The 17,627-nt window shown below is 43.1% G+C and overlaps 11 non-coding genes across 11 annotated transcripts; all 11 read right to left on the reverse strand.

Annotated features, from left to right (window-relative positions):
• Positions 1-1,101: 1,101 nt before the first annotated feature.
• On the reverse strand, positions 1,102-1,181 carry Trnag-acc. Its single transcript has one exon. It is a non-coding gene; the product is annotated as a tRNA-Gly (tRNA).
• Positions 1,182-1,772: 591 nt separating this feature from the next.
• On the reverse strand, positions 1,773-1,848 carry Trnai-aau. The gene has a single exon. It is a non-coding gene; the product is annotated as a tRNA-Ile (tRNA).
• A 3,554-nt stretch (positions 1,849-5,402) lies between these two features.
• On the reverse strand, positions 5,403-5,479 carry Trnaf-gaa. The gene is given in 2 exon segments: positions 5,403-5,438; positions 5,442-5,479. It is a non-coding gene; the product is annotated as a tRNA-Phe (tRNA).
• Positions 5,480-9,553: 4,074 nt separating this feature from the next.
• Trnat-agu lies at positions 9,554-9,627 on the reverse strand. Its single transcript has one exon. It is a non-coding gene; the product is annotated as a tRNA-Thr (tRNA).
• A 558-nt stretch (positions 9,628-10,185) lies between these two features.
• On the reverse strand, positions 10,186-10,259 carry Trnat-agu. The gene has a single exon. It is a non-coding gene; the product is annotated as a tRNA-Thr (tRNA).
• A 1,142-nt stretch (positions 10,260-11,401) lies between these two features.
• Trnat-ggu lies at positions 11,402-11,473 on the reverse strand. Its single transcript has one exon. It is a non-coding gene; the product is annotated as a tRNA-Thr (tRNA).
• Positions 11,474-11,718: 245 nt separating this feature from the next.
• On the reverse strand, positions 11,719-11,792 carry Trnat-agu. Its single transcript has one exon. It is a non-coding gene; the product is annotated as a tRNA-Thr (tRNA).
• Positions 11,793-13,955: 2,163 nt separating this feature from the next.
• Positions 13,956-14,029, reverse strand: Trnat-agu. The gene has a single exon. It is a non-coding gene; the product is annotated as a tRNA-Thr (tRNA).
• An 864-nt stretch (positions 14,030-14,893) lies between these two features.
• Trnat-agu lies at positions 14,894-14,967 on the reverse strand. Its single transcript has one exon. It is a non-coding gene; the product is annotated as a tRNA-Thr (tRNA).
• A 1,208-nt stretch (positions 14,968-16,175) lies between these two features.
• On the reverse strand, positions 16,176-16,249 carry Trnat-agu. Its single transcript has one exon. It is a non-coding gene; the product is annotated as a tRNA-Thr (tRNA).
• Positions 16,250-16,803: 554 nt separating this feature from the next.
• On the reverse strand, positions 16,804-16,877 carry Trnat-agu. Its single transcript has one exon. It is a non-coding gene; the product is annotated as a tRNA-Thr (tRNA).
• Positions 16,878-17,627: the final 750 nt, after the last annotated feature.

The following is a 17,627-nucleotide window of genomic DNA, read 5'->3' on the forward strand; positions in this document are numbered from 1 at the left end:
AAAAATGTAATCGTTTATGTCTGTTTTGGAAATACCAACTGACATGCAATTCAAATAATGCCATTCCTACACACACGCTCTGACTGGTGATCAAACAATGACAGCAATGTTAAATGTGAAAAGAGTGAACTTTGCAAAGGAAGTGATGAACACAGAGTGGTAGCCGATGTGAAAAAGAAGGCTCAGGGGGTCAGACCCTCGACCTTCTGCTTACTAGGCAGACGCACTAACCAACTGAGCTAGAGCCGATTTGACCAAACGAATCTACAATAGACTATACTCCATTTACATGTTTCTACCTGGCTTTAAAACAGGCATGAAAATGTAATCGTTTATGTGTCTGTTTGGAGGCCTGTGACGTACGGTCCAAATAATAACCATTCCTACACACGCTCTGACGCAGTGTCAAAACAATGACAGCAATGATGCAAATGTGAAAGGAAGTTGAACTTTACCGCGGAAGTAGTGAACACAAGTGGTAGCCGATGTGAAAAGGCTCCAGGGGGTCAGACCCTCGACCTTCTGCTTACTAAGGCAGACGCTCCTTAACTGAGCTATAGAGCCCCGATGGGACAAACAGATCACAATAGACTATATACCATTTATGACTTCACACAACTTCATGAGCATAGAAAATGTAATCGTTTATGTCTGTTTTGGAGGCCTGTGACGTACGTTCAACTAATACCTATTCCTACACACTCCTGACCCAGTGTCAAACAATGACAACAATGTTAAGTGTGAAAAGGAAATTGAACTTTGCAAAAGGAAGTGATAGTTTCTGGTAGTATCCCGATGTGAAGAGGCTCCCAGAGTCGAACCCTCGACCTTCTGCTTACACTAGGCAGACTGCTCAACAAGCTGTAGTATAGAGCCGATGGGATGAACAGATCTACAATAGACTATACTCAATTTATAGTTCCCCAGGCTTTAAAAAATCATTTATGTCTGTTCGGGAGACCTGTGACATGCCATTCAAATAATACCTATTCCTACACACGTTCGGCACCAGTGTCATTTTGCTGGAAACAATGACAATTGAAATTGAACTTTGCAAAGGATGGCGATGGAACACAAGTGGTAGCCGATGTGAAAAAAGAGAGGCTCCAGAGGGAGTCGAACCCTCGACCTTCTAAGCTATTGGTAGGCAGACGCTCCTAACCAACTGAGCTATAGGAGCCGATGGGATAGACAAAGCTACAATAGTGTGCCTCTCCCTTTATGTGATTCACCTGGCTTTAAAAACGAGCATTAAAATGTAATCGGTTATGTCTGTTCGGGGAGGCCTGTGACATGCCATTCAAATAATACCTATTCCTACTGCACGCTCTGGACACCAGTGTCATTTTGCTGGAAACAATGTACAGCAATTGTGAAAAGGAAATTGAACTTTGCAAAAGGAAGCGATGAAATCACAAGTGTATCCGATGTGAAAGAAGGCTGCAGGGGGAGGCCGAACCCTCGACCTTCTGCTTGACTAGGCAGACGCTCTAACCAACTGAGCCCTATAGAGCCGATGGGACAGACGAATCTGAACACAGACTATACTCCATTTTATGTTTCGAATTCGGCTTTAAAACGAGGCATGAAAAATGTAATCGTTTATGTCTGTTTTGGAGGCCTGTGACATGCGATTCAAATAATACCTATTCCTTCTCGCCACGCTCTGACACCCAGTGTCAAACAACGACAGCAATGTTATCAAGTGTGAAAAGGAAATTGAACTTTGCAAAAGGAAGCGATGAACACAAGTGGTAGCCGATGTGAAAAGAAGGCTCCAGAGGGAGTCGAACCCTCGAGCCTTCTGCTTCATTAGGCAGACGCTCTAACCAACTGAGCTATAGAGCCGATGGGATAGACAAAGCTACAATAGTGTGAAGTCAATTTACATGATTCACCTGAGTTAAAAGAATCATTTATGTCTGTTCGGGAGGCTCAGACATGCCATTCGGGCCAATACCTATTCCTACACACGCTCTGACACCAGTGTCATTTTGCTGGACCACAATTACAGCATTTAGAAAAGGAAATTGAACTTTGCAAAGGAAGTGATGGACACAAGTGGTAGCCGATGTGAAAAAGAAGGCTCCAGGGGAGTCGAACCCTCAGTAGCCTTCTGCTTACACTAGGGCAGACGCTCTAACCAACTGGAGCTATAGAGCCCGATGGGATAGACAAAGCTACAATAGTGTGCCACTCCCTTTATGATTTACCTGGCTTTAAAGGCAGGCATTAAAATGTAATCGGTTATATGTCTGTCTGGGAGGCCTGTGACATGCCATTCAAATAATACCTATTCCTACACACGCTCTGACACAGCGTCAAATTTTGACTAAGCTCAATTGCAGCAATTGTGAAAAGGAAATTGAACTTTGCAAAAGGAAGTGATGAACACAAGTGCGGTATCCGATGTGAAAAAGAGAGGCTCCAACGGGGAGTCGAACCTCGACCTTCTGTTTACTAGGCGAAGACGCTCTAACCAACCGGAGCTATAGAATTACCGATGGATAGACGAATCTGGCTACAATAGACTATACTCCATTTGTTTCACCTGGCTTTAAAACGAGCATGAAAAATGTAATCGTTTATGTCTGTTTTGAGGCCTGTGACATGCGATTCAAATAATACCTATTCCTACTCACGCTCTGACACCAGTGTCAAACAATGACAGCAATGTTAAATGTGAAAAAGGAAATTGAACTTTGCAAAAGGAAGCGATGAAACACAAGTGGTAGCCGATGCTGTGAAAAGAAGGCTCCAGGGGAATCGAACCCTCGACCTTCTGCTTACTAGGCAGACGCTCTGGGGTCCAACTGAGCTATAGAGCCGATGGGACAAACGAATCTATTGGGCCAGACTATACCCATTTATGTTTCACCTGGCTTTCTAAAACGAGCATGAAAAATGTAATCGTTTATGTCTCGTTTTCGGAAGCCTGTGACATGCGATTCAAATAATACCCATTCCTACACACGCTCTGGACACCAGTGTCAAAACAATGACAGCAACGTTAAAATGTGAAAGGAAATTGAACTTTGCAAAAGGAAGTGATGAACACAAGTGGTAGCCGATGTGAAAAGAAGGCTCCAGGGGGAGTCGAACTCCTCGACCTTCTGCTTACTAGGCAGACGCTGCCTAACCAACTGAGCTTATAGAGCCGGATGGGACAAACGAATCTACACAGACTATAAATTCCATTTATGTTTCATAATTGAGTTTAAACGATAGCGAACATCGTAATCGCTTGCGTCTGTTTTGGGAGGCCTGTGACATGCGATTCAAATAATACCTATTCCAACACACGCTCTGACACCAGTGTCAAACAATGACAGCAATGTTAAATGTGAAAAGGAAATTGAACTTTGCAAAAGGAAGTGATGAACACAAGTGGTAGCCGATGTGAAAAAGAAGGCTCCAGGGGGAGTCGAACCCTCGACCTTCTGCTTACTAGGCAGACGCTCTAACCAACTGAGCTATAGAGCCGATGGGACAAACGAATCTACAATAGACTATACTCCATTTATGTTTCACCTGGCTTTAAAACGAGCATGAAAATGTAATCGTTTATGTCTGTTTTGAAGCCCGTGACATGCGATTCAAATAATAACTATTCCTACACACGCTCTGACCCCAGTGTCAAAACAATGACAGCAATGTTAAGTGTGAAAAAGGAAATTGAACTCCTTTGCAAAGGAAGTGATGAACACAAGTGGTAGTCGATGCGGAAAAAGAAGGCTCCAGGGGAGTCGAACCTCGACCTTTGCTTACTAGGGCAGACGCTCTTAACCAACTGAGCTATAGAGCCGATGGGACAAACGAATCTATTTTAAACGAGCATGAAAATAGACTATACTCCATTTATTCCTACACACGCTCTGACCCCAGTGCAATAAAACACAATGGCCAGCCTGGAAATTAACTTTTTAAACGAGCCGATGAAAAAATGTAATCGTTTATGTCTGTTTTGGAAGCCCGTGACATGCGATTCAAATAATACGATTCAAATTCCTACACACGCTCTGACACCAGTGTCAAACAATGACAGCAATGTTAAATGTGAAAAGGAAATTGAACTTTGCAAAAGGAAGTGATGAACACAAGTGGTAGCCGATGTGAAAAAGAAGGCTCCAGGGGGAGTCGAACCCTCGACCTTCTGCTTACTAGGCAGACGCTCTAACCAACTGAGCTATAGAGCCGATGGGACAAACGAATCTACAATAGACTATACTCCATTTATGTTTCACCTGGCTTTAAAACGAGCATGAAAATGTAATCGTTTATGTCTGTTTTGGAGGCCTGTGACATGCGATTCAAATAATAACCATTCCTACACACGCTCTGACACCAGTGTCAAACAATGACAGCAATGTTAAATGTGAAAAGGAAATTGAACTTTGCAAAAGGAAGTGATGAACACAAGTGGTAGCCGATGTGAAAAAGAAGGCTCCAGGGGGAGTCGAACCCTCGACCTTCTGCTTACTAGGCAGACGCTCTAACCAACTGAGCTATAGAGCCGATGGGACAAACGAATCTACAATAGACTATACTCCATTTATGTTTCACCTGGCTTTAAAACGAGCATGAAAATGTAATCGTTTATGTCTGTTTTGGAGGCCTGTGACATGCGATTCAACTAATACCTATTCCTACACACGCTCTGACACCAGTGTCAAACAATGACAGCAATGTTAAATGTGAAAAGGAAATTGAACTTTGCAAAAGGAAGTGAAGAACACAAGTGGTAGCCGATGTGAAAAAGAAGGCTCCAGGGGGAGTCGAACCCTCGACCTTCTGCTTACTAGGCAGACGCTCTAACCAACTGAGCTATAGAGCCGATGGGACAAACGAAGCTACAATAGTGTATACTCCATTTATGTTTCACCTGGCTTTAAAACGAGCATGAAAATGTAATCGGTTTATGTCTGTTTTGGAGGCCTGTGACATGCCATTCAAATAATACCCATTCCTTCACATCGCTCTGACACCAGTGTCATTTTCTGGGAAACAATGACAGCAATTGTTGAAAAGGAAATTGAACTTTGCAAAAGGAAGTGATGAACACAAGTGGTAGCCGATGTGAAAAAGAAGGCTCCATGGGGAGTCGAACCTCGACCTTCTGCTTACTAGGCAGACGCTCTAACCAACTGAGCTATAGAGCCGATGGGACAAACGAATCTACAATAGACTATACTCCATTTATGTTTCACCTGGCTTTAAAACGAGCATGAAAAATGTAATCGTTTATGTCTGTTTTGGAAGCCTGTGACATGCGATTCAAATAATACCCATTCCTACACACGCTCTGACACCAGTGTCAAACAATGACAGCAATGCAAGTGTGAAAAAGGAAATTGAACTTTGCAAAGGAAGTGATGAACACAAGTGGTAGCCGATGTGAAAGAAGGCTCCAGGGGGAGTCGAACCCTCGACCTTCTGCTTACTTTCAGGCAGACGCTCTAACCAACTGAGCTATAGAGCCGATGGGACAAAACGAATCTACAATAGACTATACTCCATTTATGTTTCACCTGGCTTTAAAACGAGCATGAACATGTAATCGTTTATGTGTCTGTTTTGAGGCCTGTGACATGATTCAAATAATACCCATCCTCATTAACACGCTCTGACACCAGTGTTGCTGGAAACAACAACAGCAATGTTAAATGAAAAGGAAATTGAACTTGCAAAGGAAGTGATGAACACAATGGTAGCCGATGTGAAAAAGAAGGCTCCATGGGGAGTCGAACCCTCGACCTTCTGCTTTACTAGGCAGACGCTCTCTAACCAACTGAGCTATAGAGCCGATGGGACAAACGAATCTACAATAGACTATACTCCATTTATGTTTCACCTGGCTTTAAAACGAGCATGAAAATGTAATCGTTTATGTCTGTTTTGGAAGCCTGTGACATGCGATTCAAATAATAACTATTCCTACACACGCTCTGACCCCAGTGTCAAACAATGACAGCAATGTTAAGTGTGAAAAGGAAATTGAACTTTGCAAAAGGAAGTGATGAACACAAGTGGTAGCCGATGTGAAAAAGAAGGCTCCAGGGGGAGTCGAACCCTCGACCTTCTGCTTACTAGGCAGACGCTCTAACCAACTGAGCTATAGAGCCGATGGGACAAACGAATCTACAATAGACTATACTCCATTTATGATTCACCTGGCTTTAAAACGAGGAGTGAAAATGTAATCGGTTTATGTCTGTTCGGGGAAGCCTGTGACATGCCATTCAAATAATACCCATTCCTACACACGCTCTGACACCAGTGTCAACAATGACAGCAACAGCAAATGTGAAAAGGAAATTGAACTTTGCAAAGGAAGTGATGAACACAAGTGGTAGCCGATGTGAAAAGAAGGCTCCAGGGGAGTCGAACCCTCGACCTTCTGCTTACTAGGCAGACGCTCTAAACCAACTGAGCTATAGAGCCGATGGGACAAACGAATCTACAATAGACTATACTCCATTTATGTTTCACCTGGCTTTAAAACGAGCATGAAAATGTAATCGTTTATGTCTGTTTTGGAGGCCTGTGACATGCGATTCAAATAATACCCATTCCTACACACGCTCTGACACCAGTGTCATATTGCTGGAAGCAATTACAGCAATTGTGAAAAGGAAATTGAACTTTGCAAAAGGAAGTGATGAACAATAAGTGGTAGCCGATGTGAAAAGAAGGCTCCAGGGGGAGTCGAACCCTCGACCTTCTGCTTACTAGGCAGACGCTCTAACCAACTGAGCTATAGAGCCGATGGGGATAGAAGAATCTACAATAGACTATACTCCATTTATGTTTCACCTGGCTTTAAAACGAGCATGAACATGTAATCGTTTATGTCTGTTTTGGAGGCCTGTGACATGCGATTCAAATAATACCTATCCCTACACACGCTCTGACACCCAGTGTCAAAACAATGACAGCAATGTTAAATGTGAAAAGGAAATTGAACTTTGCAAAAAGGAAGTGATGAACACAAGTGGTAGCCGATGTGAAAAGAAGGCTCCAGGGGAGTCGAACCCTCGACCTTCTGCTTACTAGGCAGACGCTCTAACCAACTGAGCTATAGAGCCGATGGGATAAACGAAGCTACAATAGACTATACCTCCATTTATGTTTCACCTGGCTTTAAAACGAGCATTAAAATGTAATCGGTTTATGTCTGTTTTGGAAGCCTGTGACATGCGTTTCAAATAATACCTATTCCTACACACGCTCTGACACCAGTGTCATTTTGCTGGAAACAATGACAGCATTTGTGAAAAGGAAATTGAACTTTGCAAAAGGAAGTGATGAACACAAGTGGTAGCCGATGAAAAAGAAGGCTCCAGGGGAGTCGAACCCTCGACCTTCTGCTTACTAGGCAGACGCTCCTAACCAACTGAGCTATAGAGCCGATGGGACAGGAAACGAAGCTACAATAGACTATACTCCATTTATGTTTCACCTGGCTTTAAACGAGCATGAAAATGTAATCGGTTTATGTCTGTTCGGGAAGCCTGTGACATGCCATTCAAATAATAACTATTCCTACACACGCTCTGACCCCAGTGTCATTTTGCTGACAATGACAGCAATGTTAAGTGTGAAAAGGAAATTGAACTTTGCAAAGGAAGTGATGAACACAAAGTGGTATCCGATGTGAAAAGAAGGCTCCAGGGGAGTCGAACCTCGACCTTCTGCTTACTAGGCAGACGCTCTAACCAACTGAGCTATAGAGCCGATGGGATAACGAATTCTACAATAGACTATACTCCATTTATGTTTCACCTGGCTTTAAAACGAGCATGAAAATGTAATCGTTTATGTCTGTTTTGGAAGCCTGCGACATGCGATTCAAATAATACCTATTCCTATTACCAATGCTCTGGACACCAGTGTCAAAACAACGACAGCAATGTTAAATGTGAAAAGGAAATTGAACTTTGCAAAGGAAGTGATGAACACGCGGGTAGCCGATGTGAAAAGAAGGCTCCAGGGGAGTCGAACCCTCGACCTTCTTGCTTACTAGGCAGACGCTCTAACCAACTGAGCTTATAGAGCCGATGGGACAAACGAATCTACAATAGACTATACTCCATTTATGTTTCACCTGGCTTTTAAACGAGCATGACAATGTAATCGCTTATGTCTGTTTTGGAGGCCTGTGACATGCGATTCAAATAATACCTATTCCTACACACGCTCTGACACCAGTGTCAAACAATGACAGCAATGTTAAGTGTGAAAAGTTGAAATTGAACTTTGCAAAAGGAAGTGATGAACACAAGTGGTAGCCGATGTGAAAAAGAAGGCTCCAGGGGAGTCGAACCCTCGACCTTCTGCTTACTAGGCAGACGCTCTAACCAACTGAGCTATAGAGCCGATGGGATAGACAAAGCTACAATAGTGTAAACTCCATTTATGATTCACCTGAGCATGAAAAGAATCGGTTTATGTCTGTTTTGGAGGCCCGTGACATGCGATTCAAATAATACCCATTCCTACACACGCTCTGGACACCAGTGTCATTTTGCTGGACAGCAATTACAGCAATTGTGAAAAGGAAATTGAACTTGCAAAAGGAAGTGATGAACACAAGTGGTAGCCGATGTGAAAAAGAAGGCTCCAGGGGAGTCGAACCTCGACCCTTCTGCTTACTAGGCAGACGCTCTAACCAACTGAGCTATAGAGCCGATGGGATAGACAAAGCTACAATAGTGTAAACTCCCCTTTATGATTCACCTGAGTTAAAAGAATCGGTTTATGTCTGTTCGAAGACATGCCATTCAAATAATACCTATTCCTACACATCGCTCTGACACCAGTGTCATTTTGTTGGAAACAATTACAGCAATTGTGAAAAAGGAAATTGAACTTTGCAAAGGGAAGATGAACACAAGTGGTAGCCGATGTGAAAAAGAAGGCTCCAGGGGGAGTCGAATCCTCGACCTTCTGCTTACTAGGCAGACGCTCTAACCAACTGAGCTATAGAGCCGATGGGATAGACGAATCTACAATAGACTATACTCCATTTATGTTTCACCTGGCTTTAAAACGAGCATGAAAATGTAATCGTTTATGTCTGTTTTGGAGGCCTGTGACATGCGATTCAAATAATACCTATTCCTACACACGCTCTGACACCAGTGTCAAACAATGACAGCAATGTCAAGTGTGAAAAGGAAATTGAACTTTGCAAAAGGAAGTGATGAACACAAGTGGTAGCCGATGTGAAAAAGAAGGCTCCAGGGGGAGTCGGACCCTCGACCTTCTGCTTACTAGGCAGACGCTCTAACCAACTGAGCTATAGAGCCGATGGGATAGACGAATCTACAATAGACTATACTCCATTTATGTTTCACCTGGCTTTAAAACCACCATGAAAATGTAATCGTTTATGTCTGCTTTGGAGGCCTGTGACATGCGATTCAAATAATACCTATTCCTACACACGCTCTGACACCAGTGTCAAACAATGACAGCAATGTCAAGTGTGAAAAGGAAATTGAACTTTGCAAAAGGAAGTGATGAACACAAGTGGTAGCCGATGTGAAAAAGAAGGCTCCAGAGGGAGTCGAACCCTCGACCTTCTGCTTACTAGGCAGACGCTCTAACCAACTGAGCTATAGAGCCGATGGGATAGACAAAGCTACAATAGTGTAAACTCCCTTTATGATTCACCTGAGTTAAAAGAATCGGTTTATGTCTGTTCGGGAGGCCAATGACATGCCATTCAGATAATACCTATTCCTACACACGCTCTGACACCAGTGTCATTTTGCTGGAAACAATTACAGCAATTGTGAAAAGGAAATTGAACTTTGCAAAAGGAAGTGATGAACACAAGTGGTATCCGATGTGAAAAAGAAGGCTCCAGGGGGAGTAGAACCCTCGACCTTCTGCTTACTAGGCAGACGCTCTAACCAACTGAGCTATAGAGCCGATGGGATAGACGAATCTACAATAGACTATACTCCATTTATGTTTCACCTGGCTTTTAAAAACCACCATGAAAAAATGTAATCGTTTATGTCTGCTTTGGAGGCCTGTGACATGCGATTCAAATAATACCTATTCCTACACACGCTCTGACACCAGTGTCAAACAATGACAGCAATGTCAAGTGTGAAAAGGAAATTGAACTTTGCAAAAGGAAGTGATGAACACAAGTGGTAGCCGATGTGAAAAAGAAGGCTCCAGAGGGAGTCGAACCCTCGACCTTCTGCTTACTAGGCAGACGCTCTAACCAACTGAGCTATAGAGCCGATGGGATAGACAAAGCTACAATAGTGTAAACTCCCTTTGGCGATTCACCCGAGTTAAAAGAATCGGTTTATGTCTGTTCGGGAGGCCTGCTGACATGCCATTCAGATAATACCTATTCCTACACACGCTCTGACACCAGTGTCATTTTGCTGGAAACAATTACAGCAATTGTGAAAAGGAAATTGAACTTTGCAAAGGAAGTGATGAACACAAGTGGTATCCGATGTGAAAAGAAGGCTCCAGGGAGTAGAATCCTCGACCTTCTGCTTACTAGGCAGACGCTCTAACCAACTGAGCTATAGAGCCGATGGGATAGACGAATCTACAATAGACTATACTCCATTTATGTTTCACCTGGCTTTAAAACGAGCATGAAAATGTAATCGTTTATGTCTGTTTTGGAGGCCTGTGACATGCGATTCAAATAATACCTATTCCTACACACGCTCTGGACACCAGTGTCAAACAATGACAGCAATGTTAAGTGTGAAAAGGAAATTGAACTTTGCAAAGGAAGTGATGAACACAAGTGGTAGCCGATGTGAAAAGAAGGCTCCAGAGGGAGTCGAACCTCGACCTTCTGCTTACTAGGCAGACGCTCTAACCAACTGAGCTATAGAGCCGATGGGATAGACAAAGCTACAATAGTGTAAACTCCCTTTATGAATCACCTGAGTTAAAAGAATCGGTTTATGTCTGTTCGGGAGGCCTGTGACATGCCATTCAGTGTCATTTTGCTGGAAACAATTACAGCAATTGTGAAAAGGAAATTGAACTTTGCAAAAGGAAGTGATGAACACAAGTGGTATCCGATGTGAAAAAGAAGGCTCCAGGGGGAGTCGAACCCTCGACCTTCTGCTTACTAGGCAGACGCTCTAACCAACTGAGCTATAGAGCCGATGGGATAGACGAATCTACAATAGACTATACTCCATTTATGTTTCACCTGGCTTTAAAACGAGCATGAAAATGTAATCGTTTATGTCTGCTCGGGAGGCCTGTGACATGCGATTCAAATAATACCTATTCCTACACACGCTCTGACACCAGTGTCAAACAATGACAGTAATGTTAAGTGTGAAAGGAAATTGAACTTTGCAAAAGGAAGTGATGAACACAAGTGGTAGCCGATGTGAAAAGAAGGCTCCAGGGGAGTAGAACCCTGACCTTCTGCTTACCAGGCAGACGCTCTAACCAACTGAGCTATAGAGCCGATGGGATAGACGAATCTACAATAGACTATACTCCATTTATGTTTCACCTGGCTTTAAAACGAGCATGAAAATGTAATCGTTTATGTCTGTTTTGGAGGCCTGTGACATGCGATTCAAATAATACCTATTCCTACACACGCTCTGACACCAGTGTCAAACAATGACAGTAATGTTAAGTGTGAAAAGGAAATTGAACTTTGCAAAAGGAAGTGATGAACACAAGTGGTAGCCGATGTGAAAAAGAAGGCTCCAGAGGGAGTCGAACCCTCGACCTTCTGCTTACTAGGCAGACGCTCTAACCAACTGAGCTATAGAGCCGATGGGATAGACAAAGCTACAATAGTGTAAACTCCCTTTATGAATCACCTGAGTTAAAAGAATCGGTTTATGTCTGTTCGGGAGGCCTGTGACATGCCATTCAGTGTCATTTTGCTGGAAACAATTACAGCAATTGTGAAAAGGAAATTGAACTTTGCAAAAGGAAGTGATGAACACAAGTGGTATCCGATGTGAAAAAGAAGGCTCCAGGGGGAGTCGAACCCTCGACCTTCTGCTTACTAGGCAGACGCTCTAACCAACTGAGCTATAGAGCCGATGGGATAGACGAATCTACAATAGACTATACTCCATTTATGTTTCACCTGGCTTTAAAACGAGCATGAAAAAATGTAATCGGTTTATGTCTGCTCGGGAGGCCACCAGCTAGACATGCCATTCAAATAATACCTATTCCTACACACGCTCTGACACCAGTGTCATTTTGCAATGACAACAATGTACAGTGTGAAAAGGAAATTGAACTTTGCAAAAGGCAGTGATGAACACAAGTGGTAGCCGATGTGAAAAAGAAGGCTCCAGGGGGAGTCGAACCCTCGACCTTCTGCTTACTAGGCAGACGCTCTAACCAACTGAGCTATAGAGCCGATGGGACAAACGAATCTACAATAGACTATACTCCATTTATGTTTCACCTGGCTTTAAAACGAGCATGAAAAATGTAATCGTTTATGTCTGTTTTGGAGGCCTGTGACATGCGATTCAAATAATACCTATTCCTACACACGCTCTGACACCAGTGTCAAACAATGACAGCAATGTTAAATGTGAAAAGGAAATTGAACTTTGCAAAGGAAGTGATGAACACAAGTGGTAGCCGATGTGAAAGAAGGCTCCAGAGGGAGTCGAACCCTCGACCTTCTGCTTACTAGGCAGACGCTCTAACCAACTGAGCTATAGAGCTGTGATGCCATTCAAATAATACCTATTCTACACACGGATAGAAACAATTACAGCAATTGTGAAAAGGAAATTGAACTTTGCAAAGGAGGTGATGAACACAAGTGGTATCCGATGTGAAAAGAAGGCTCCAGGGGAGTCGAACCCTCGACCTTCTGCTTACTAGGCAGACGCGCTAACCAACTGAGCTATAGAGCCGATGGGATAGACGAATCTACAATAGACTATACTCCATTTATGTTTCACCTGGCTTTAAAACGAGCATGAAAATGTAATCGTTTATGTCTGTTTTGGAGGCCTGTGACATGCGATTCAAATAACACCTATTCCTACACACACTCTGACACCAGTGTCAAACAATGACAGCAATGTCAAGTGTGAAAAGGAAATTGAACTTTGCAAAAGGAAGTGATGAACACAAGTGGTAGCCGATGTGAAAAAGAAGGCTCCAGAGGGGAGTCAAAACCCTCGACCTTCTGCTTACTAGGCAGACGCTCTAACCAACTGAGCTACAGAGCCGATGGGATAGACAAAGCTGGCAACAATAGTGTAAACTCCCTTTATGATTCACCTGAGTTAAAAGAATCGGTTTATGTCTGTTCGGGAGGCCTGTGACATGCCATTCAAATAATACCTATTCCTACACACGCTCTGACACCAGTGTCATTTTGCTGGAAACAATTACAGCAATTGTGAAAAGGAAATTTGAACTTTGCAAAAGGAAGTGATGAACACAAGTTGTATCCGATGTGAAAAAGAAGGCTCCAGGGGGAGTCGAACCCTCGACCTTCTGCTTACTAGGCAGACGCTCTAACCAACTGAGCTATAGAGCCGATGGGATAGAAACAATTACAGCAATTGTGAAAAGGAAATTGAACTTTGCAAAAGGAAGTGATGAACACAAGTGGTATCCGATGTGAAAAAGAAGGCTCCAGGGGGAGTCGAACCCTCGACCTTCTGCTTACTAGGCAGACGCTCTAACCAACTGAGCTATAGAGCCGATGGGATAGACGAATCTACAATAGACTATACTCCATTTATGTTTCACCTGGCTTTAAAACGAGCATGAAAATGTAATCGTTTATGTCTGTTTTGGAGGCCTGTGACATGCCATTCAAATAATACCTATTCCTACACACGCTCTGACACCAGTGTCAAACAATGACAGCAATGTCAAGTGTGAAAAGGAAATTGAACTTTGCAAAAGGAAGTGATGAACACAAGTGGTAGCCGATGTGAAAAAGAAGGCTCCAGAGGGAGTCGAACCCTCGACCTTCTGCTTACTAGGCAGACGCTCTAACCAACTGAGCTATAGAGCCGATGGGATAGACAAAGCTACAATAGTGTAAACTCCCTTTATGATTCACCTGAGGAGTTAAAAGAATCGGTTTATGTCTGTTCGGGAGGCCTGTGACATGCCATTCAAATAATACCTATTCCTACACACGCTCTGACACCAGTGTCATTTTGCTGGAAACAATTACAGCAATTGTGAAAAGGAAATTGAACTTTGCAAAAGGAAGTGATGAACACAAGTGGTATCCGATGTGAAAAAGAAGGCTCCAGGGGGAGTCGAACCCTCGACCTTCTGCTTACTAGGCAGACGCTCTAACCAACTGAGCTATAGAGCCGATGGGATAGACAAAGCTACAATAGTGTAAACTCCCTTTATGATTCACCTGAGTTAAAAGAATCGGTTTATGTCTGTTCGGGAGGCCTGTGACATGCCATTCAAATAATACCTATTCCTACACACGCTCTGACACCAGTGTCATTTTTGCTGGAAACAATTACAGCAATTGTGAAAAGGAAATTGAACTTTGCAAAGGCAGTGATGAACACAAGTGGTAGCCGATGTGAAAAGAAGGCTCCAGGGGAGTCGAACCCTCGACCTTCTGCTTACTAGGCAGACGCTCTAACCAACTGAGCTATAGAGCCGATGGGACAAACGAATCTACAATAGACTATACTCCATTTATGTTTCACCTGGCTTTAAAACGAGCATGAAAATGTAATCGTTTATGTCTGTTTTGGAGGCCTGTGACATGCGATTCAAATAATACCTATTCCTACACACGCTCTGACACCAGTGTCAAACAATGACAGCAATGTTAAATGTGAAAAGGAAATTGAACTTTGCAAAAGGAAGTGATGAACACAAGTGGTAGCCGATGTGAAAAAGAAGGCTCCAGAGGGAGTCGAACCCTCGACCTTCTGCTTACTAGGCAGACGCTCTAACCAACTGAGCTATAGAGCCGATGGGATAGAAACAATTACAGCAATTGTGAAAAGGAAATTGAACTTTGCAAAAGGAGGTGATGAACACAAGTGGTATCCGATGTGAAAAAGAAGGCTCCAGGGGGAGTCGAACCCTCGACCTTCTGCTTACTAGGCAGACGCGCTAACCAACTGAGCTATAGAGCCGATGGGATAGACGAATCTACAATAGACTATACTCCATTTATGTTTCACCTGGCTTTAAAACGAGCATGAAAATGTAATCGTTTATGTCTGTTTTGGAGGCCTGTGACATGCGATTCAAATAACACCTATTCCTACACACACTCTGACACCAGTGTCAAACAATGACAGCAATGTCAAGTGTGAAAAGGAAATTGAACTTTGCAAAAGGAAGTGATGAACACAAGTGGTAGCCGATGTGAAAAAGAAGGCTCCAGAGGGAGTCAAACCCTCGACCTTCTGCTTACTAGGCAGACGCTCTAACCAACTGAGCTACAGAGCCGATGGGATAGACAAAGCTACAATAGTGTAAACTCCCTTTATGATTCACCTGAGTTAAAAGAATCGGTTTATGTCTGTTCGGGAGGCCTGTGACATGCCATTCAAATAATACCTATTCCTACACACGCTCTGACACCAGTGTCATTTTGCTGGAAACAATTACAGCAATTGTGAAAAGGAAATTTGAACTTTGCAAAAGGAAGTGATGAACACAAGTTGTATCCGATGTGAAAAAGAAGGCTCCAGGGGGAGTCGAACCCTCGACCTTCTGCTTACTAGGCAGACGCTCTAACCAACTGAGCTATAGAGCCGATGGGATAGAAACAATTACAGCAATTGTGAAAAGGAAATTGAACTTTGCAAAAGGAAGTGATGAACACAAGTGGTATCCGATGTGAAAAAGAAGGCTCCAGGGGGAGTCGAACCCTCGACCTTCTGCTTACTAGGCAGACGCTCTAACCAACTGAGCTATAGAGCCGATGGGATAGACGAATCTACAATAGACTATACTCCATTTATGTTTCACCTGGCTTTAAAACGAGCATGAAAATGTAATCGTTTATGTCTGTTTTGGAGGCCTGTGACATGCGATTCAAATAATACCTATTCCTACACACACTCTGACACCAGTGTCAAACAATGACAGCAATGTCAAGTGTGAAAAGGAAATTGAACTTTGCAAACGGAAGTGATGAACACAAGTGGTAGCCGATGTGAAAAAGAAGGCTCCAGAGGGAGTCGAACCCTCGACCTTCTGCTTACTAGGCAGACGCTCTAACCAACTGAGCTATAGAGCCGATGGGATAGACAAAGCTACAATAGTGTAAACTCCCTTTATGATTCACCTGAGTTAAAAGAATCGGTTTATGTCTGTTCGGGAGGCCTGTGACATGTCATTCAAATAATACCTATTCCCACACACGCTCTGACACCAGTGTCATTTTGCTGGAAACAATTACAGCAATTGTGAAAAGGAAATTGAACTTTGCAAAAGGAAGTGATGAACACAAGTGGTAGCCGATGTGAAAAAGAAGGCTCCAGGGGGAGTCGAACCCTCGACCTTCTGCTTACTAGGCAGACGCTCTAACCAACTGAGCTATAGAGCCGATGGGATAGACGAATCTACAATAGACTATACTCCATTTATGTTTCACCTGGCTTTAAAACGAGCATGAAAATGTAATCGTTTATGTCTGTTTTGGAGGCCTGTGACATGCGATTCAAATAATACCTATTCCTACACACGCTCTGACACCAGTGTCAAACAATGACAGCAATGTCAAGTGTGAAAAGGGAATTGAAGTTTGCAAAAGGAAGTGATGAACACAAGTGGTAGCCGATGTGAAAAAGAAGGCTCCAGAGGGAGTCGAACCCTCGACCTTCTGCTTACTAGGCAGACGCTCTAACCAACTGAGCTATAAAGCCGATGGGATAGACAAAGCTACAATAGTGTAAACTCCCTTTATGATTCACCTGAGTTAAAAGAATCGGTTTATGTCTGTTCGGGAGGCCTGTGACATGCCATTCAAATAATACCTATTCCCACACACGCTCTGACACCAGTGTCATTTTGCTGGAAACAATTACAGCAATTGTGAAAAGGAAATTGAACTTTGCAAAAGGAAGTGATGAACACAAGTGGTAGCCGATGTGAAAAAAGAAGGCTCCAGGGGAGTCGAACCCTCGACCTTCTGTTTACTAGGCAGACGCTCTAACCAACTGAGCTATAGAGCCGATGGGATAGACGAATCTACAATAGACTATACTCCATTTATGTTTCACCTGGCTTTAAAACGAGCATGAAAATGTAATCGTTTATGTCTGTTTTGGAGGCCTGTGACATGCGATTCAAATAATACCTATTCCTACACACGCTCTGACACCAGTGTCAAACAATGACAGCAATGTCAAGTGTGAAAAGGGAATTGAAGTTTGCAAAAGGAAGTGATGAACACAAGTGGTAGCCGATGTGAAAAGAAGGCTCCAGAGTCGAACCCTCGACCTTCTGCTTACTAGGCAGACGCTCTAACCAACTGAGCTATAGAGCCGATGGGATAGACAAAGCTACAATAGTGTAAACTCCCTTTATGATTCACCTGAGTTAAAAGAATCGGTTTATGTCTGTTCGGGAGGCCTGTGACATGCCATTCAAATAATACCTATTCCTACACACGC

This window comes from Haliotis rubra, unplaced genomic scaffold, assembly GCF_003918875.1.
Source record: "Haliotis rubra isolate DU_JTF1 unplaced genomic scaffold, ASM391887v1 Scf400, whole genome shotgun sequence".
NCBI classification, from domain to species: Eukaryota; Metazoa; Mollusca; class Gastropoda; order Lepetellida; family Haliotidae; genus Haliotis; species Haliotis rubra.